Below are 22966 nucleotides of genomic sequence, written 5' to 3'. Positions count from 1 at the left end.
TATGTGATTTTGAACATGTATAACCGAGATATGGCCAAAAAAACACACACATGTCAAAATAAAAAAAGGAGGTCCAAAAATAGAATATTCCAAAATATTTCCTACTAGAATAAAGTATTAGTCTAAAAAATCCACCAAAATATGCCTTTCTGGATGAAATATTATCTCCTATCAAATTTAGAAAGACTTGCTAAAGTTAGAAGGCAACTAAAAATAGGGATTCCACCAAATTTAGGGTTTAACATTATGCACTTTCTCCTAGGTACAAATGTCTACATTGGTAGGGTTGTATAGTATAGGTGCAGGCCTATGCAGACAGTTTTAATGTCTTTTTTTTAATGTTTGAAACTTTTTTTTATAAGTATGATTTGCAAATAATTTTCAAAAAATAAAAATTTATAAACCTACAAATGTTTTCTTTCCTATGCAGAATAATGGGTTGCTTGGGAGTCATATATTTCTATATGGAGTTGAACGAAAATCCCAAGCAATTAAAAAAAAAAACATTTTTTTCAACTGCTCATATTTCTGCATTTGAACAGGCTTTTTTAGGGTCCTCAGGTGCTCTAAGAATGATGGCAGTTATGTTCGCTCTACAATACTCAAATTTTTGTTAATTATTATATTTTGACTCAATTTACATGCTCTCATGGTAAATGACCCAAAACTTCAACTACTCAAATTGTGACAAAATGACAACCAATCTATAGGTTTTGGGATGTTGTGAATGCGATGAAAAATTCTATTTGAGCTTAATGTGCATTAAAAAAATCCCTCAAGGCTAGATCCCGCAAGAATATAGATAGGAACATAGTGGATCTACTTTGATATCATGTCGAAGTTGAAGATTCAACTTTACAAGCCAATAATCATCTACAAGCATACCAATTGTCACAAAGAAATATCAAGTAAAGATAATTTGTTCAACACGGCCTAAGAATTTTGTATTGATTTCACAAAAAGATATTACAATGAATAATTGAATCTTTATGAAAGCATAAATGAAACCCTATATGCAAACCTAGAAGTAAAATTAAATTAGCCAGTGCGAAGTGTTATTATTATAATGAACGAGACAACTTAAGCTACTATTAGTCTAATTTAATAATAGAAAAAAGCACCCAAGTTTAACATAAGTAAATAAAGTAACTTAAAGACTTGGATAATCAATAATTAGATAATTGTTCTAACTACTTCTAAAACTAATTAGATGTAATGAAAATAACAATATAACCCTAGTTGACAATGCTTTGCTTGAGATGTTTTAGAATGTGTTTAATGAGATGTTAAGACCACAATAACGACAAACCAACCAAACTTGATAACAAAACGCAAGAAAGATTAGTTTTACAAAAAAACTATTAGAAGTTGTCAAAAATGCTATTAAGTGCACGAAAGCTGTGAAATGGGATTTGGTCAAAAGCAACTAGGGGAAGAGCATCAATCATTGTTCATGTTCTAATAATCGTACACTCCTTGCACACCCAACCTCCCAATTAGTAGCCTTAAGAAAATAAAATAAAAATAACTAAAAGCTCATTAATAGATTACAAATGTACCAATAGCCTCTCATTTTTTTAGCTTTTTTGGGTCATAATTTGCCCATGTGAACTCTTATTGGTACCCATAGCACATAACTATTGGGGTAATTGTGCATAAGTATTGGTGATTTTAAGTGCATAGTTATTGGGGTATATTTAAATAGGTATCAAGCGACAATTTGAAAAGTGTACTTTTTGACCCTTGCATGCATAACGGATGCCACAACATCCATCGTTACTACCCAAAAGACAAATCAATAGCTATAAGCAGTTAAGTCACATGTAGATACAACCCAAAAAAAATCTTCAAAATCTAATATATCATTTAGAATTTGTAATTAAGAATAATTTCTCTAGTAAATGTGTTTTATGGGGATTTTCTAGAATTAATGATTTAAATGGTGGAGTAATGAGTAGGCGACCATTGAAGGATTTTAGATTAGCTAGTGTTTTCAGAGACTTTCATGGATTTTGTAGTTGATATTGAAGTAAAAAATATGATTTTGTTCTAATACCTAGTCCTACTGGCTTGTTTATAATTTTGTTGTTTTTACTACTGATTATCTTTGTGGGTTGGAGAAGAAGGAAGGAAATGTGCTAATTTTGGAGATGCTTGGAATGATAAAATGGTGAGAAAGATAGTAATGGTGGTTTTTGGGCATATAATGGGTCTATGGAAAGATATTTTTTGAATAGATGAGGCTCTGGGCACCTTTATACCTATTATTGTCTAATGGATATATTCTAGCTTTTACATTTTTTTGCAGCACTTTGATGGCTACAAATTGCATATTGTTGATGAGAAAAGAATAAAAAATTTGGTATCTAGGAGTACTATTGTCAATGGGGTGATGTTTCAAGAGTCAATTTAGGCTCTGGTTGCCCTCTTGTTATTAAGGGTATGTCATTTGCATCTGATAATAATCAAAATTTATTGTATTGGTGTTGCTTTTTCATTAGTTGATAGTGGTTGTCGTATGCATAAATTCTATTTCTCTTTTGAGCTTTATCATGTTGTGAAAAATAAATGCTACACCTTATCCCAAGTGCTTAATATTGGAATTTATTGTCTGAGCTGCCCAGTATGCCCCCACGTAAACCTCACCTACCTGTCAAGAGTGCTACAACAAAAACAACTTGGAGGAAGATCGTGTTGGGATCTTCCTCCCAACAACTCCTGACATGAACAACAAGACTGCAGAGGAGTAAATGTGGTAGGTAATTTTGAATTTGAATTTGAAGGGGAATTTTTTGAGAAGATCAAAAGTAGACAAAAAGGGAGAATTTCCTCCATATTTAGTAGCTCTAGAGAATGAGTAGAGAATAGAGACAACAACCTAAGCAGTGAAGTAGCCTGTAGGTGTGAATGTGTTTGTCAGTTGAGTTGTGACAACTCATAACTATGTGTAGCTCCAAGTGAACATTTGTTTCATATGAGAGAGAAACTAGATAAATTTAAACATGGTTGAGGTAAAATTTATTGTAGTATTCATGTGTTTTGAGCCAAATGAACCCCTAGGTGAAGATAATATTTTATTTCTCAACATAAAATAATTTAATCATTGAAACAATTTCTACAAGTATCAAATATATATTACAAAATTATAATATTTTATTGTTTATTATAGGGTGGCTACAAGAAGTTGAGTCCCACTTTTGGGCAAAAAGTCGAAGTGTTTTCTCTGTTTTTCAAATTTTATGTCAATTGATGTCAAAATTTGATGCACTTAGAGATTGAATCTCAAAAAACTTCAGCAATAGAAAATGTAGTGCTCAGAGTCTAATTTTCAAATATGTAATTTATTTTCATACCCACATGCTAGAAATCCCTTTTTAGTAGGCATGTTTAAAAACCAGTTTTTCAAAATGCCTGTTTCAGGACCATACCACACATGTGTATGACCACCCTTTTTTGATGCAAATAAATGAATTTTTGCAAATCCTTCTGGGAAATGATACCTAAGACACCAAATATTGATGAGAATATTTTTTCTTATTTTTTTATTGAATATATATTTTTTTATTAATTTTTAACTCACAATAAAGTATATTTTCAAAACATCGGGTGTACGACCACCATAATTTGATGAAAATTTCATATTTTTCAATTTTTTTTTTATATTCAAAATAATTGTATGTAGATTGATGTCATATAATTTTTTTTTCTAAAATCCTAAAAACAAAAAAGTTATTAAAGTTTTAGTGAACCTTGGTATTTTAGGTTTAGGTTCCACTTTTGATTAATAAATAATACAAAAATAGTAAAAGTAATCTTATCACTATGAAATTTACATTTCTGAAATCAGGATGCTAAAAACTCTAATGGGTTTTTGTTTCATCAAAAAATTCAATCAAAAAGGCCCTCAAAAAATTAGGCCAAGGTAGAAATCTTATGTCGTTTTACCTTAGTCATTTTTTTGGAGGTCCAAGCATAGGCTTGGTGGGACCAAGCCTATCCCGAAGCAAAAAAAAAAAGCTAAGGGTTGTTTCCCGCCCCTAATTTTAACAAACAGGCACCCGTTTTTTAAATTCAAAAAACGGTCACCCGTTTCGCTTTGTACTGTTGAAAGCGAAATGGGTGCCCATTTTCAAAAATGGGCGCTTGCTTTAAAAAATGGGCACCTGTTTCATTCAATAACGGGCACCCATTTCTGAAAAGATCTGTTGGGCCAGAATCTGGCCCACAAGCACAAATCCCAATGATTGAATTATTTTTCAATCATTGCCTCGTAGGTACAATCTACAAAGAGAATGTTTTGATTAATCATTATCTTTGTTTGTCTTATTGTCAATTTGGTAAGGAGATTGATTCGAATTCAAATTTTGGTGTAGCCATGGGATCAAATCAATGCAGGAAGAGGCAAAGGAAGGTTCTGACAACTGAGGAGATTGCAGCAAATAGGGAGGAGGCAATGCGTCAATGAGAGAGAAGATCAATAATGAGACAAGGAGCTTCAAGTTCCACAATCATTTTAGAAGATGAGAACATCAATGAGATGATAAATGCTGACGAAGGAAACACAATAGAACCATTTAATTCAGGTGCATCTTCTAATCCATTATTGGATACATGTATGTCTTCACAACCCTATGTTTTTTCTCATGAAGAAATTGGTGATTTAGTAGAAGTAGGTTACTTATTAAATGAAATTCTAATTGAAAATCAAACCCCAAATGAAATTAGAACTAAATTTGAAACTGAAATTGAAATCCAAATTGAAATCCCAAATGAAACTAGATCTCAACTTGAAATTGAAATTGAAACCAAATTTGAAACTCCAAATGAAATTGAAAATCCACCTGCAACTAAAACCAATAATGTGTATGTAGACATGGAAACACCAATTTAAAATGAAACACATTTGAATGATAATCAAATGAATAAAAATTTTGAAATTAAAAGTGATGTACTAGACAACCTTCCTAGCTTGGTTTCATGGAGACAGATTAGGACACATGCAAATAGATTGTTTAGACATTTTTTTTTATAATAAGAAATTTGGGTTTCAATGTCAATTAATGGTAAAACTAATTAAAATGACTAAAATGCGAAAAGTGATGAAGAAGTTAGGCTTTTATGTCAAATCCAAGAAGAAGGACGAGTCTTTAAAACAAGTTGTATCGACTGTTGCTAGCACCTTTGATACAAATGGAAAGAAAAGTTGTTCTAAAGATAAAAATGCAACACGACGGGCAATAACAATAGCTTTAGTAAGCCAAACAACTTCTAATAAAAGAATGATGAGTAACACAAGTGGATATCTTAATATTAATCGCAAAACTTTGTCAAGCACTGTAGAAAGAAGAGTTAATTTTGAAAGTGATCCGGCAAACAAATTGTGGACTTTTAGTGGTAGACTACCAAGGTTTGATATGAAACTTACTGGTGAAGTCAAAAAATTGATCGAAAAATTTTGGCACGATAATACGAGAGTATCACCTAATGTTAAAGATGTTCTTAAATTAAGAGTTGGGTCAAAAATTCGTGATCCACATCCAAAACACCTATTGGACATGACTCAAACTGAATTGTATAAAAAAAATTTGGATGATAAGGTTTTGACTATTAGCATTTGTCAAAGGTCTTTTGAAAAGTGTAAACCTTGGTATGTTCAAATTAACAAGGAAAGAGTCACATGTTCTTGCAAAACTCATGTTCAATTTCGCTACCATTATGATGTATTTCGATATATACGTGTTACCATGAATAGTAATGGAATGTTCCAAGAATGTGGTATAAATATATCACCTGAAACTACAAAGGAGTTTATTTCAAGTTTGTTTTGCAACCCACTAAATGAACAAAGTTTTCTTTTCAATGCATGTGTTTCTGGTGTATGTGATATATGTGGCAATCTTGCATTGTTGGATGAATGTTTGCATGAAAATCTTTCAAATGATTTTGGACAACAATTAGTTGATGTTAAAAGATTTAAAACTATTGAGTGTCCACTAAAGGATGGAAAGGTTGGAAAACAATGCGATCTAATCACTGAAAAAGTTAGTGTTCATGCATTTATGAATGAATTCAAGAGTAACATCATACCTAAATATGTTAAACACACTCAAAATGCTAGATGGCTCGATGGTTAGTTTCGAATATGTAAGGATACATTTCCTGTTGGTAGTATACTTTTGGTTATTGATTTTGCAGAGAACTACACGCTTGCACCACAAGATGAGGTCCAATCACAATACTACAATTTAGTGCAAGTATCAATTTTTGTCCATATTGTCTATAAGCATGCACCAGATAGTACAGAATAGGATCACAAAATTTTGAGAGAGTACCATATCTATATAAGTGATAATAAATTACACACATATGAGTTTGTCTAGTTTTGCTTCAAGACCTTTTTACAGAATTTGAGGGAGAGAGAAATTCAGATGACACAACATCTAATATGGTCTGATAATTGCACAAGGCAATTCAAGAATGCTAGAATGTTTTATTGGTTGAGTAGGATTCATAAGAAAACTAATATCAAACACATTTGGAGTTTTTTTGAGGTTGGAAATGGGAAAGGAGAACATGACGGTGTTGGTGCATGTGTTAAGAGAACCCTTTGGAGAGAGCAACTCAAATTCAAGGAAAAGGCTAAATTTAAAAATGCAAGTGCAATTATGGATTGGTGTAGTGCAGATTTATCCACAGGATCAAGTCAGAACCCTACAATTAGATGTTTCTTCTGGCTAGTTAAAGAGGAGAATATCCTTCCAAGATATGATTGTGATACACTCAATGGGTCAGCTAGATGGCATTCATTTAAGAGTTCTAATTCTAACACTTGGACTATATGGACTAGAGAGCTTGCATGTTTTTGTCAATTTTGTGTTGCAGGTGAATGGGAAGAATGCGAGAATATGGAATGGGTCAAAGAATGGCAACGCAAATCCTTAACACCTACTGAGACACAATATGAAGATGTCAAAAGAAATGAAGACCCCGATCATGCATTTGCATCAGAAGATTATGATCGTGTTTCAGACCTCATACAACTTGGTAATTTTATTCAATTTATTGTTTATAACTTTAAATTATATATTTTTATGTATTGTCATATAATTTATGATTACATATTTGAATTATAAATTGTAACAAGTTTTATTTCTACATGTACTTTAACTTGTTTTCTAGGACATGTGTATGTTGTTGTTGCACCTGAGGATAATGATGAGCAGGTTGAGTATTAGCTAGCTAGATGTGTAGAACCTAAGAAAAAGTTGATATGTGATCAAGTAGATGATGATGGTTTTCAATATCCAGTTGGGTCTATTGTGGTAGTTGGTACATGGCTATGCAAATACTTAACAAGAAGGAATGTCTTACCAGCTTATGAAGACTACCAATCAGAAAAGAAGATTATACACTATTCTCATTTGGTGGTGGTAACAAACTTCAAATTAGAAAGATACAAAGGTAGACCTGCTAATAAGGTATTGTGGACACTTTCAGTAGAAGAGCATGAGGAAATCATAGACGCATTGCAAAAGAGAGAGGATGCAGATGGTACCTTAGGTTGAATCAAATTTATATGCATGTAAGTTTGTGTTACTTGTGTGAACTTTTTAATATAAAATCATGATAATTGTTTTTCTTTGTCCCTTTAACATTGTATTTGTCTACATTTGATACAATTTTGGTTTCATAAACAACATTGTATTAGTTATCTTCTTCTTAATGTTATTTTGTGCACATTGTTATTGTATTACAATTAAATTCTAATTTTTTATGATATATTTATTTTATCGTAATCTCTTCATAGATTAATTGTAAGTTCAAAGATAGAATTATGTCTTAAATATGACAACTCTATATTCATCATTGTATGACAAATCTATATTTATAGTGTGCTTTTTTATTTTAGTACCATGAAATCCATTCTTTTCATACCATTACTATCCGCACTTATAAACCTTCAATACACTAGCAAAGTAGTGTGGTCAACTTAAGAGGAAAGTCAATACTATGTTTGTAACTCTTACTCTATTACACATTTTGCATTAGAGGTTGTTACACACTCCTTGCCCATTGGCTTTGTTATAGCTATATAAATTAATTATATAATGGAAAACGAGGTTGCAATGTTCACCTACCATCTTTCAATGTAATTATTCCATATAGCAGGGCTTCCTTTACTTATTCCAACCCTTCAAAAGGTCAAAAAAATTATGCATATCGAAAAGAAATTGACAAGAAAGAATCTATGTCTACTTCCTTTCAAATCATTGAATAATGTTCTTCAAACCTTCCTAATAATCTGGTTAACCTTAGTTCCATCAATCTATTGGATTCCTCTATGAGATTAATTTATAATTAATAATCCTTTTATATTTTTCATATCAAATTTATATGCATGTAAGTTTGTGTTACTTGTGTGAACTCTTTTATATTTAATCATGATAATTGTTTTTCTTTGTCCCTTTAACATTGTATTTGTCTACATTTGATACAATTTTGGTTTCATAAACAACATTGTATTAGTTATCTTCTTCTTAATGCTATTTTGTGCACATTGTAATTGTGTTACAATTGAATTCTAATTTTTTATGATATATTTATTTTATCGTAATCTCTTCATATATTAATTGTGAGTTCAAAGATTTTATTATTATTTTAAGAATAGGATGTTATTGTACATTGGGATAATTATTTTATTGAATTATAAACTGTTGCACTATAAGATGATCAATCACAATGTTAAAATATAAAGTCATAAATAGATCACATAACAAGTCATAAATAAAATGTCCTATATACAATCACATAACAATTCCTGATGACATAATAACAAGTCTTTAAAAAATAATAACAAGGAAATGACATTAAAAAAAGTCCAAGTAACATAATAACAAAATAGTGTATCACATATATAATCACTAGAGTATGCCAAATCACATAACACGACCTGATATCATAATAGAAAGGAAATGACATAATAAAAAGTCCTATATATAATCACATAACAATGAGTCCTATATATAATCACATAATAAAAAGTCCAAGGAAAACATAACAAGTGTCATCATAAAAAGTCCACAATACAATAACATGACATGATCTAAAATATACAATCTAAGAACTCGCGTGCATCTCATCTGCAGTCCTCTTCACTCCATGTGAAGGTGGCTGAGATGAATCATCCCGCTACACGTGGTCCTGAGATGCACCATCCTGTGTCTGTGTAGTATCAGTGTTTCCATCCTCTTATGCAGTATTAGTGACTCCACCCTCCTGTGCAGTATCAGTGTCTGCACCCTCCTATACATTATTAAAAGATTTTAAATGAGAAGAATATTTAACATGAGAAGAAGTTACTTGCATAATTCACTTATAAAGTAATTAAATACTAAAAATTTAAAATAAATTACCATACGACCGTGCTCTATGATGCCCTCACTGGTACGTGGAGGTCCACTATCATGAATAAGAAAAGTGGTCATAGTCAAGTCCTGCAAAAAAAAACATTGTACATCAATTTTGATAATCCCTATAAAAGCTAGGTACACAGTATAATCAAATTAGAAATTATTTTTCTAATCATCACCTCAAATGATAATCTTGATGGTTGTATTTGGCTCAATCCCATAGCCATACCAATACTAGTAGTGGCATCAACCTGAACAACATATATAAAGCATGAATCAAACTTGTATATATACATAAATTATAAAGTATATATATAGACTACAAGATTATCACATAAAAGCATACATGTGATGCAGGCAAAGTAACTGATGGTCAAAGGAATACATGTGATGCACCATCAAACAATCCAGAAGCCTACAATTGCAAAAAATAACGAACATGAATTAAAGTTGTACATAAATTAGTAAGCATATAAACACTTCAAATTAATGGATGAAAAACATACTAGTGGTATATGAGGCTGAGCCTCAGTGGTCCACGGGTCACGTGAAGAACTACCCACCTCAGTGCTACACGAAGCACCCTACAAAATTGAAAAAACATATCATATGTACATCATAAACATTAAAAAATTTATTGTTTATTTTAAATTTACATATCAATACAATGTATCTAGATGAAAGTGCTTACCGTAAATGGGGCACCAACATCTCTAGGTATTGAGGTAACATGATGTCGGTTCCTCAATGACGTGGTATGATCCATCCCCTGTTCAGAAAAAATTGACTCATGTTATGGTTCATATGTGTATATATAAGGAATTTAATATTGTACTGTAAATTATATAAATAAATTTGTACCTCTGTAGGCTGATCATCGTCTGCCCACAGGAGATCAATATATGAAGAGATGGCATCAGCATGTGCAGCCTCCTCGGCATCATCATAACCACCATGGGTAGCATCAGCATCATCAAAATCACCATCTCCTTCAGGGGCAACCTCACTCTATGGACCCGTACATACATCCCCACAGCTCGTGCAAACATGTGCTAAGCTGGGGGTAGCCCTCACCTTGCGCAACTGCTATACCAAATTGCCCGACAGGGCACTTAATGAACCTAGAGAAGAATCCATTGCTCGATGATGGGCAGGTGTTGGAACAACTAGTGATGGAAGAGGAACCAATGGATCATCACGGACATGGTTTCTAACCCTGTCACTAATTTTTCTCCTGGCCTATCCTAGGGCATGCCTCTCCCAACCCCCTAAAATGATCTAATATCAAAGTAATTGGGCTATTTTCCCAATTCAAATTCGACCCATAATTTCTTCAAAAAATACATCAGGACCTCATGATTGGAGTGTGGTGGATGGTCAAAGACCATCCACCACTGCTCCCAAAAGTGGCTAGCAATGCCCGAGTGCCTACACCATCGAATAGAGATCTGTGGCTTCTTCAAATCTATCTCTTCACAAAATATTTTTTAAATCCAATTTTGTTATTTTTAATTCATTAACTTGTTTGTATGTGAGGCCATCAACATAAAATGCACGCAATCCCTCATGCCAACTATGATAGCTATCTAGCTCGCTATCTAATGCCTGCACATAGTGTACAATGCCTTGCATACTATTTGCAAGGCGTAACAACTGAGGAGGTGGATGAGGCTCATGCCTAATAGTATTAATATATCTAATCAAAGCATCAATATTCATCCTAATTGTCTATCTCAATTGATCGGGTAGAGGTGGAGGTGGAGGTGGTGCTAGACCTAATAGCTCATCTATCTCAAACTCATCCATTATGTGAAAATAATCTTCATATATATACAAACATAAAAATTTATAATTACAATTACAAACATGAAAATTTACAATTACAAACTATTTAATTTACATTTCACCTTCCAAAAAAACTTATAATTAAATACAATTTAGCAACTTAAATATAAAAAAAGCAAACTCACATAGATCTATAATATTATTAATAGGTGGGTAATAATAAGCAGCATTTAAGAAATATCATCCACTTAAATCAAAGTATAAGAAAAATTCTACAAAATAAAACATCATAATGCCCATGCAACTCAAACAATACTTTTTAACATCTAAAGATGAATTAGTATAAGTTCCATCAAAATCATAAAAATAATCATAAGTTAAAGTCATAAGTTATATCTATGAACTTGTCAATACATGTACTACTTTGTTGTGTTCTTTTCTATAATTATTGGATGATTTAGTGATCGCAACTAGTAGTACTACACTAAGTTGAAGCTTGAATAAATAGTAGGTTCTCTACTCTTGGAGGAGTTAAAACAAAAAAAAACTGTATTTTTTTATATTCAATTTTATATTGGTATTTTCTTGTTCAAAGTCGTAACCCACAAAATGTGATTCCAATATTGATCTATATTTGATTCTTATTTTTATTAAATCTGCCACTAGTGTGATTTATTGTCCTCTTAACTTAAATCAAGCTATGTAAATTTAAAGCCTCATAACTTTTGATAGAGAGCATATTTTTTCATGCTTCATGTGGCATTGAAAAGGTGGTTCATAAATCTTCATAGATCACACAATTATTTTATAGAATATTCCCTTGTATTTTATATTTTATTTTTTGTGATTTCACATTCTAGTCATTTACTTGGACATCTTGGTACTTGAAAATGACCGCCGTACATGAGATGAATTTGTTTGATATGTTTGATATGTATTGATTTTATTGATCTTTTAAGTTTTTATTTGAGGAGGTATCATAGGTTTCTCTATTCATCCTTTTGTGGTAAAATTAGAAAGGGATAACTATGATTCTTTTGTTAAATAGTATCTTGATAAGTTTTAGGTGGTGTAATCATTTTCCTTTTATGTATGGAGTCATACTTAAACTAGAAACACTAGAAATTATATAATCTTGGTGTAACATCATTGACCATGTAGGAGTGATTTGATCTAGTATCAAGATCATGATTCTATGTGTATTGCATTGGATATTGAATTCCCCCACACACTTTGGAATAGACTTTAGGAGATCCATGGAGACCCTCATATCTCTCCATTCCTAGAGGATCCTATTGTAGATTGTTTCATTCCCTTTGTAGATGAAGATCACATACCCTTCGATGGTGATACTTAAGAGGAAATTTATTATATCATAGGTCTTGCATGTTTTGACAATTTAGAGGCTTGTCTCATTCTTCAAGTACTAATCCTATCAAGACCTAATATCCATTTTAAATGTTTTTTATTATTTTAGATTATTATCACCAATTCCATAAACCCAATTGATTTAGTCTACATGGTATTAATCACCTTCTAAACATGACCACTTGGGATTCATATCTTTTGAATATATTATCGTTGTTTGAGGAGTTTAGAATTACATATGTTAAATATTATTTTGAGGATATTGATATCCTCTTTCATGATTGGGCTAAGTTAGGAAGTAGTGAGGATTAATAGTGATAGTTAGAGTATTATCAAATTTAAGAACACTATTTTTCACACACACAAAAAAACATATTCATATTCATTATCATTTTAAAGTTCAATTTAAACATAAATTAAACATCTAACTTTTACAAAAGAATCCTATAATTAAATACAACATTTAGAAATATAAATTTAAACATTCAAACTTTTATGCATATTAAAATAGAGAGAGAGAGAGAGAGGGAGAGTAGGTAATGATAGAGAGAGCATAACGTGTGAAAGAAAGGGAGGGGGATAATGTGTGTGTGAGAGAGAGAGAGAGAGAGGGGGGTAATGTGTGTGTGTGAGAAAGAGAGGGGATAATGAGAGATTGAGAGAGAGAGAGAGAGCATAATGACAAAGATGGTAACGTGTACATGTGTGTGTGTGAGAGAAGGGGGGTTTATTGTTGATTTTCATCTAGGGTTTATTGTTTGTTAAGTTTTTAGGGTATGTTGTTCGTTTATTTTTTATGGTTTATCGTTCATTTTTTTTCTATTTAGGGTTTAGTGTTCATTTTTCTATTCAGGGTTTATTGTCTTTTTTTGTGTCTAATGTTTATTGTTCGTTTACGTTTTTGTTTTTTGTTTTTTTCCTATGGTTTTTACTATTCATGTTTTTTGCAATATTTACAAACTAAAAACTATTTTAAACATGAAATAAAATAAAATAAAAGATGATTTTCAAACTTTAAAACATAAAAAATAAAAAATAACAATACATTAACATTTTTTTATGAAAAAGAATAAAAATAAATAAAACAAAATATAAAACATAAAACTAAATACCTAGAAGGAGGTAAAAATGGTCTGGGGGGTCAGCTGGGGTGAAAAAAACAGGTACCCGCGCTCCTCAGAAATGTCTACCCATTTTCCAAACAGTGAAAATGATGGAAAATGGTTTAAAATAAATAAATAAATACATTTAAAAAACGGGCGCCCATTTTTTTCAAATCGAGCGCCCGATTTGAAAGAAACGGGCGCTCGTTTCTTACTGGCTCAGGCACCCAAAGCTAAACGGGTGCCCAATTTGTAAAAATCGGGCACTCGTTTCTAGCGGGCTCTTTTCCCAACCAGCGGACTTCCATGGGATTGGGACCCAACTTTATGCATTTACCCTACAATCACATCCTTAAACTCAGACTCCTTAATAATAAAAAATTTAAGGCAATCTATTCATCAGTATTACTCCATAAAGTAATTATGTGGAAGCAATCCATGGATGGGTCATAGTTGAGCCAATGTGGATAGATGAATTTGAAAATAAACCACCTCTAAAATTCTTATTTATCAATTTGTGTTTCTCATGAGCATCCTACTAAAAAGAAAATGATGTAAATTGGCTTGTCTCCATTCATGTACACATTGCAAACAATATATATACTATAGAGTAATAGTGCATACTGTACTCTTGCTTAAGAACTTAATTTTTGTTTTTCCTTATTGGCTAATCACTCAAAATTTCAATGTTTCTTACCATGACATACAAACATTGAACTATTTTTACTTGTAACCACAATTAGATAATGTCTTTGTATCTTAACATTATATTATTTTGACTATAATGAGCCATTACATAATGTCAATGTACTATAATATATGTTGAATTTCATTATTAAATATTTCTTTATATGTGCTCATTGATCATAGGATGGTGATTTCCATTCTTTATTTTGTTCACTTTGTGAAAGATGTATATTTTTTGCACTGTATATTGATCTGTAAGATCCCAAGGATGCAATTTAGACAATATGAACTTAACCATGGCCTAGTAAAGAATTCATTATATTCGAGCATCTCATCTGCTAGGCACATTGACACATCTAGTGCCTAGCATGTTGATATTTTTGTAGCTTTCCTTCTCCTTGGTTGTCTTAGTTAGATATGAACTTATGTACTTGCTTATGACCCATAGATAACAAGTGTTCCTAAGCTCAAAGTTCATGTAATAAAGTTATTTCTAAGGATATATTGCATAGTAAATTTTGGTTTAATTTGTAGTGAAATATTTCATGCTAAGAAATGTGTTTTTATGTATTTTAGATGGATATTACTCTCACCCTAAGAAAGCTTGTAATATTGAACACATTTTTTCTATTTGCAATTTTTTTTTTCTTTTTCACATGCATTTACTTTTGAAAAGTGAACAATACAGAATAAGTGTTCCTAGACATCTGCCCACTTGTTTGCAGTAATAGTATAATTCAAACAAAATTCTTGTAAGAAAGAATCCATAATCCAATTCATTAGTAATATGACATCATTTAATGATTAACTATACATATTACATGGGTATACCATGTTATGGTGAGAGAATGGTATTTGTTTATATTAAATAAACATCTAAATTATAAAATCTTAAAGTAGAAATCATAGGAATATTATACAACTATGTTGCCAAAATTTGCATTTAGGGAACTCTTCATTAAACTAGATAAAACCTACACTCCCTTGCACACCCTTGGGTCAAAAACAAGTTTGGTTTATAATACAACCATCGTCAGGAAAAGTTAAACCACTTCCCAATGCACTTCCACTGCCATAATCATTCTTGCCAAAACAATTAAACAACCAAAACTAGAACCCTATCACAAGTAATGAAAAAATAGATGATATTAATTATGAACACAACATATTAGATAATGTTTAAATATTAGCATGTAGAAGCATTGGCCATAAGCACTAATAAACAATAGAATACACCCAACAAACTACCTAAAAGAAAATACATGACAATTAAACATCATGTATATGAATTAAATGAAAACATCAAACACACTCAAACTCAAGGCACAATGATCCCACAAATCACAACCACAAAAGATCACACACAAAATTTAGCACTAAATCAAAAGAAAAATAAATCCCGAGTTTATCAAAAGTTCTCATCACGTCAACATGCTCATTATTCCAATTCATTTGGTTCAATATCATCGAGGTAGAGATGATGTATGCATCAATGATAACTTTCTCCATATTTGAGTTGTCAATAATATCACGTTCTTTGATATATGCCATGTATCTTGGGGGCCTGTAGAACAAAAGAAACAAGATGATTAGATGTGTAGGTCAAGGTGTTGTATGCAATAATAAAAATATGTAGTTTTAGTAAATAAGTAAGATGCATAATTTGAGACTTGAATTGTGTAATTATTTGTGAGTGCATGGAAGAGAATTCTAGAGAAGAGGAATGTGTAATAGTGGGATTGAGCATCCATGAAAAATCAAAAGAGTGCTGAGGTGGAAAGGATGAAGGGTTGCATACCTTAATTTTTTAGAGACAAAGCTGCTGCAATCGAGCCTCCTTTTACCCTTATAATTGTGTATGGATTCTTTTGCATTTTGGAGTATCTCTTGAAGGAGAATGATAGATGAATGCAAAGGTCATTTCATGACTTAACTTTGGATATGGTTGTAAATGTAACCCCTTGTATTTCTACTTTTCCAATAACAACTGTTGCTTTGTCTAATTTTAGACCTTGCGATTTGTGTGTGGTAATAGCCCATGCCATTGTGAGCAGTGTCAACCTTTGGTGGCCTAGTGATACAGGTATAATTGGTACACATTTGGGGTCATGTTCATTCCATGGAGGCCCACTATAATTATCGATCCTTGCTACAACATACATTGCTACATCTAGTGGTTTTGAACCAGAGCTATAAACAATTTCAACAACTTAACTAAGGGCTCCATTTACTAGTCCTTCTTGTGTCCATAAGTTGCTTGTGAGCATGATGTGTTGTCCTCTATAAAGAAGGACATGTTTTTTTAGTTCATCGTTAGTTGCATTGTCTACTCCAGACCTAGTGCTTGTTACGATACTTATTGCAATTTGATGATTCGATAATTTTAACATTCTTTTGTTGTGATGTCTAAATAAATCATGTTGGATATTGGATGATATGTTGTCATTGATGTCAAAATATGTGAAGTCAATATGTGTTTCTCTATTTCAATCAGATTGGTTGAGCCTGTGTATTGCAGATGAGCTAATGCGGTTTAATGGATTATGAGATACTTATCTCTAGTTGATTCAACTGTAGTTTCAGAGGTTTGCATGATGATTTGATTGAGTTGTGTGATCCGGTATCACAATTATTTTTTCAATTGTTTAGTATTGATAGTTTTGGTAAATCTGTATGCTATGCCCTAGATTTGTAATATCTTTGGTTGTGGATGTGTGGAATGAGTTTGGGACATTGATATGTGTCCTTAGTTTGAGTGGTTCAGGATTTGGAGGTCAACAAGTGAATCTTTTAGTTTGCCAGTCAGTTTGTTGATGTTCTTTAGCTTCGGTAGAGAGATGATGATGATTCTAGTAATTTGAGTTGGTGTGGTTGTTGCAGAGTGATTCACATTGTTTGTGGATGTTTCTAGATCACGTCCTATGCGTATTGGTGGTATGCATTTATTGTTGTGTGCATTATTGAAGACCTTCTTGATCCGGTGATGTTCTTTGTGTTATACGATGTTTTTAGTGTTGTAGCATGTTTCGGATGATCGAGGAATAAGTCTTAGAGGTGTTTCATATTTGTGGTGGTTGTTTAGGTCCAAACCATGTCTTAACTGACATTGTTTTGGTCTGCATGCATTATTGTAGCATGTGTGGTTAATATGTAGCATGTGGTAAGTCGACCTATGTTTCATGCGTTGATGATGTGTAGAAATAAGAATTATAATCATTGTGAGAGGTATCTGATCATAGAAAAAGGTATTTATATGTGCGAATAATGATCTAATCACTCGATAGTTGTGTGAGTTTGTAAAGAAGTGTGTTAGCAGATCAAACAATGTGCTTAACCGAAACTTTTCTTAGGCATGTTGAGATACTATTTTATCAATTCATGTTTTTTTGGATGTAATTTGAATTTTTTTGTAAGTCAGTGTGACTTCTTGTAAGGTAGTGAGCCTTTATGGGTTTCATGTTTTGAGCAATGAGCTCTAGGAAGTGTGCCTGAATGCATGTGCATTCCCCATTGTAATATTTCACTTACTCCTAATAGGGTATTATCTCATTGTGGGTAGGTTCCCATCGTGGTTTTTCCCTTAATTGGGTTTTCCACCTCAAAAATCTTGGTGTTATGTGTGTGGTGTTGTTTTATGCTTTAACTATTCATTATCAAATCTGAATTGTGATTTAAGTTGCAATAATGTTTTGAATTTCTAGTGCAAACTGATTCACCCTCCCCCCCCTCTTAGTTTGTTGCATTGTTGCCAACAAATCATTGGTAGAAAATAGGTGCATTGAATTGTTAAATCATTCCTTTTCTCTTTATGTGAGTTGATTATCTATTCTTGTCATTTAAAGTTACCAATCTTCTTGGGTTGCTTCTGCATTTTGTATGTTGAGCAACATTTGACAAAATTGCCTTTGTGTTGGAGTCTAACCTTGTTGACAAAAAAATTATTTGCAAGGTGACAATAGTTGTAAATTGGTTCCATGGTGTTTTAGTATGTGAGTGCAATGTGTAGACATGCTTGTCTATTACTTGTGGTAGTTGTGCAAGGTCACAAATCAATATTATAAACTCTCCACCAAAGTATAGATGTTGTGGGAAGGCCTCACAGAGTCTTGTGTCTATTTTCAATAGTAACTTTGGTCCTATGAAGCTCATTTCATCAATCAATATGTATCTTATGTGTTTCATATCTTCTTGGAACATTGTTAATGCTTGTACTTGTAGTGGATGCATTTCTTTGATAGGGATCCAGAGAGTTGAATGTATAGTTGATGCATGTATGTTAAATTCATCAACCCCTAGAGGAGATATTGTCAATGGCTGGCTTTTTTTGTTGCGAGCTCCTACTTTCAAGTGCTTTTCTTATGCAAGAAATCAAGTAAGACTTTCCTGTACCTGTTGTGCCTTGAATGATCACATGTAGTGGTTTTTGTAAGGAATGTTTGTTATAGTTAGTAATAATTGTGGGTGCTAGTTTTTGGTTTGGCTCGATAGTGTATAGTTTGGGACATCAAAGTTGCTTGACATAATATCTTCTTGGTTACATGCCTTCATCTTTATAAATTGTGTGGCAACTTCATGAAGTCCTAGGGCACAACAATTTGATCCCATCTCTAGTTGCCATCAAACTCATGCCTACCAAGCATCTCAAGTTCATTTAGAATGATATATTTTAAGGGGCCCATTTGTGAAAACAATTCCCATTCATTTAGGTGTATTGTGTCTCTTGTGTCCATCCCAATATCACTCTCTTCTTCTTCTTCGATGCTTACCTCCAGCTCCATGGTGCGATTAACATGCCATACATCATATTTGGCTGAACTCATTTGCTTTTAATTTGCAATTATTGTATCCTTGGTAAGTCCTATGTCAATTTATATGCTTTAGAAATGTTTGTACAATAGTAGCTTGCTCCAACTGAATGTATCAAAGTGGCCAGAGTCCTCTTTTGAGATGTAGAACTTTAGAAAAACATTGACAATTGATTTTACCCCTCTCTTCCATTTGCATCCTTTACAATGTGTAGAATAGGAGAAGGATCTTGCCAACTTGAGTAGTGTTACTATTTCTAATTCTAGAGGTCGATTAATGTATGAATGTATATAGCTAGATTAGAGTTGGTTTTCACCTATTCTTCTTGTTATTCGAATGAACACTTTTGGTTCAACATTCAAAGATGTGAAAGGTTGATTATGAACAAAGAGAGGAAAATTTTGAAGCATATGACATGTTTCTTGTGATCCTATATCACACTCTACTACAATATTTTCCATGAATTTTTGATACGTTGTGAGAATTGGGTCATCTATTTTTTGGGTTACAAATATTCTTGTTAACATATCAGTACAAGATTAAAATGCTCTCTTTACTTTTGATGCATACTTGACAATGTATTTTAGTACAAATGCTTGTGAGATAACTAGCTGACAATCTATGTTGGCTCTCCATATCAGAAGCATTTTTGGATTGTGTATGTTTAGCTGATCATCATTCCTTGTAGGTTCATATTGTTTCTTCCCATTACTGTCACATGATAAGGTAGATACACTATATTCTTTTCATGGAGCTTTGTATCAACACTCTAGTTTTTTCCCCTTCTTGCATAAGCATATTCCTCTTTGCATTTTGTGTTCCTTTGGACACAATTGATTATCTCTTTATAGTCTTGAGATGGCTCTATAGAAAAGATTTAAGTTGTGTCTAGCAAGAATGTATCTTTTATTGGAGCTCGATATATTGTGTTGTTCCTATGAGATGCAATGTGGGGGTTCCAAGCACTAACATACTTGTCAAAGAATGTTCTTGCATGTTCAACTTCTATGTTGTTATCCCAATCAAGTTTATCCATGTGTCCAGTGCATTTTGGAGCTAGAGGAATTCATGTACATGTGTAGTTCCTCGATGTTTTTATTCATATCTATACCAGTAATCTTTTACATCGAGAAGTTTCTCAATGACTTCTTCACAAAATATTGTGAATCATTGATATAGGTATAATGATGTGGTGTTGAGGCTATCAATCACATTATCTAAGCATTGTTTATTAGTTTGTGTTGCCACTGATGTGTCATTTGAGAGCAATCGTTATAGATTTGGCCACTTTGTGTCTACCGCACTTAATGTGAAAAATAGAGTGGGAGACCCTATTTCATTGATCATGCTCATTAGTTTAGAATGACACTTGTTCCAATATGGTCTTGTCCCTCACATCATAGACCTAAATTGCATAAGCTCTTGAGCTAATTATGTGTCCAGAAGATTTTTCAAGTGTGCATAGAGGTTTTTTCAATAGTGGCCGATATGTTTTCTTCTGCATTTTTTTAATGAAGATGGCTACAAGCCCCTAGCTATGATGTTGCATCATAAGATTGAACATAAAGTATTGAAACCTTGGATGTCTTCCAAATCTCTAGTAATGAAATCTCATCAAGTGCAGTGCATACTTGTGCATTTGAACTTCCCTAAGTCATGGATACATGTGTAATGTAGTTCCATTTGGAGTGTCGAAAATGCCATATCGAGTAAGCCTTCAGTATTGTATTCAATTATCAGTGATGAGTTTAACTCATGCCAATCTATAATGTTATCTATGTTGTCATCAAGCTCCAGTGTTTGCTTGATGATTTCTAGTTCATGATGTCTGTTTGGAAACTTAGCCATAAATGATGATGTGTGTATTGTGCCATTCTCAATATCATCTTCATCTATGTCAGTTTCATTATTTGGTACCATTATATCTTCTCTATTTACAATATTGTGTAGCATGTTCAACATGTTTGTGCTTGCTTCAGGAATTTGGGCTAAGTTGTTAACACTTACAACAACATCACTATAGTATGGGTCATATTTCAATTTATATTGTAATGCATCTCTAATGTGACTCTTAGTTACATAACAATCATAAAATTGGCCTTTTGGGTAAGTGCACAAAGATGGTGTACAAAAAGGGGGTATAAGTGGACACTTTTTTTTTTCTGAAATCAGGTGAACCTGAACTTAGAGGCAAAATTTTAAAGTCATCCACTCAAGGTATGAAGATAATCAAAGAAAAAATATTTTAGTACTTTGAATCTAGTTTCCAAACTACTAAACATTTTTAAAATTGGATAAGATTAAGGGGGTCAAATCCTTCGTGCACAAAACACTGGCCCTGATTTTTTCTGAAAAACATAACATATTGTCTAACGTGTGCATCAAAAAATTTATAGTTAGATTTAGTATTTTGACAAATCCTTTGGCATAAAGATAGCTAAGAGTGAGCAATAGAATATGTGTATTTTTTTGTAATTTTTTGTTGACTATGTTTTTTTAATGATTTTTCCAATCGAGCACATCCTGAAAATTAGGTACCTATTCGTGCGCAAAGCATAAGTTGCACTAAACAAATCGAAAATACAATTTTATTTTTTTTAAATTGTAAAGAATCAAGTGCACTACAATAATAAATAAAGTTTTTTAAATTTGGATAATTATATCAAAATTTATTCAAAAAATAGTGCACCTATGTCTGTGAGAACTATGGAGACACTGGTAAAAGAAATTCAATAATAATATGTTCTGTTATTCAAACTGAAAAAAAATTATATGGTTAGAAAGATCAGAAGATGGGTGAAAATATGGTGGCAATTTTAGAAATATCCACTTGATGAAGTGTAAACCTGATGATGACAAAGTCGATAAACCGAGTTGATAAAATAAAACACGTCAAAAATGAGAGAAATGGAGGGAAATCAAACTTCCGAACCATAACTTTGTCATCTAGGCCTATTTCCAAGCCTAAATAGTCAAAAGCGTGTACGGGGTACTTATGGTGTAAACAGCACGTACGCACTATCTTTACTATAAACAGCACGTACACGCTATCGTATAATATGATATTCTATATATAATGTGTATACTATAATATTCTATATATAATATGTTTATATACATATAATATATAATATATGTATATATAATATATTAAACATATATATACACATGTAAGTGTATTGTCTCCCCCTCTCAAATGCATACAAGGTGCCTCTCTCTCTCTCTCTCTCTCTCTCTCTCTCTCTCTCTCTCTCTCTCGCTCTCTCTCCTCCCCCTTCTCCCTTCCTCCATACCCCATCCCTCCCTCTCTCCCCTTATCCATTCCTCCATACCTCATCCCTCTCTCTCTCTCTCTCACTCTCTCCCCTTCTCCCTTCCTCCATACCCCATCCCTCTTTCTCTTCTTCTCTCCCTCCCTCCCTCCATACCCCACTACAACTGTGTCTGCACTTCTATACAAGTAAGTGAATTTATTTCTTGTATGCAACTTCCTCTTTGATGTTTATCATGTATGCTCTCCTAAGAAAATTGACTGATGGATTTGTGTGTGTATATTGAATAGGAGGAATAGGGTTTGAAATTGAACCATGAGTGTATATACCGTGACAAACAAGGAAACTTGTAGCAATATTCTTCTCAAATGTGTTTTTTAATGAGCAGAGCAAATGTGGAAAATAGTGTCAACAAAGCAACATGATGAGTCAGAGTACCTGCAATATGTTTTTAAGAAGGAAACAACAGGTAGGAAGAGAAAGAGGGAGAGTAACATAGATGATGTCCTCTAGAATGATAGTGGTGGGTATGCGA

General features: G+C 32.6%; 1 pseudogene; it reads left to right on the top strand.

Moving 5' to 3' along the window:
* Nucleotides 1–2185: 2185 nt before the first annotated feature.
* Nucleotides 2186–22966, top strand: part of LOC131036900 (sphinganine C4-monooxygenase 2-like) — a 34653-nt pseudogene continuing 13872 nt past the window's right edge.

This window comes from Cryptomeria japonica, chromosome 8 (assembly GCF_030272615.1).
Source record: "Cryptomeria japonica chromosome 8, Sugi_1.0, whole genome shotgun sequence".
Classification (NCBI taxonomy): domain Eukaryota; kingdom Viridiplantae; phylum Streptophyta; class Pinopsida; order Cupressales; family Cupressaceae; genus Cryptomeria; species Cryptomeria japonica.
The sequence above is the reverse complement of the archived record's forward strand: the minus strand, read 5'-3'. Positions and strand labels throughout refer to the sequence as shown.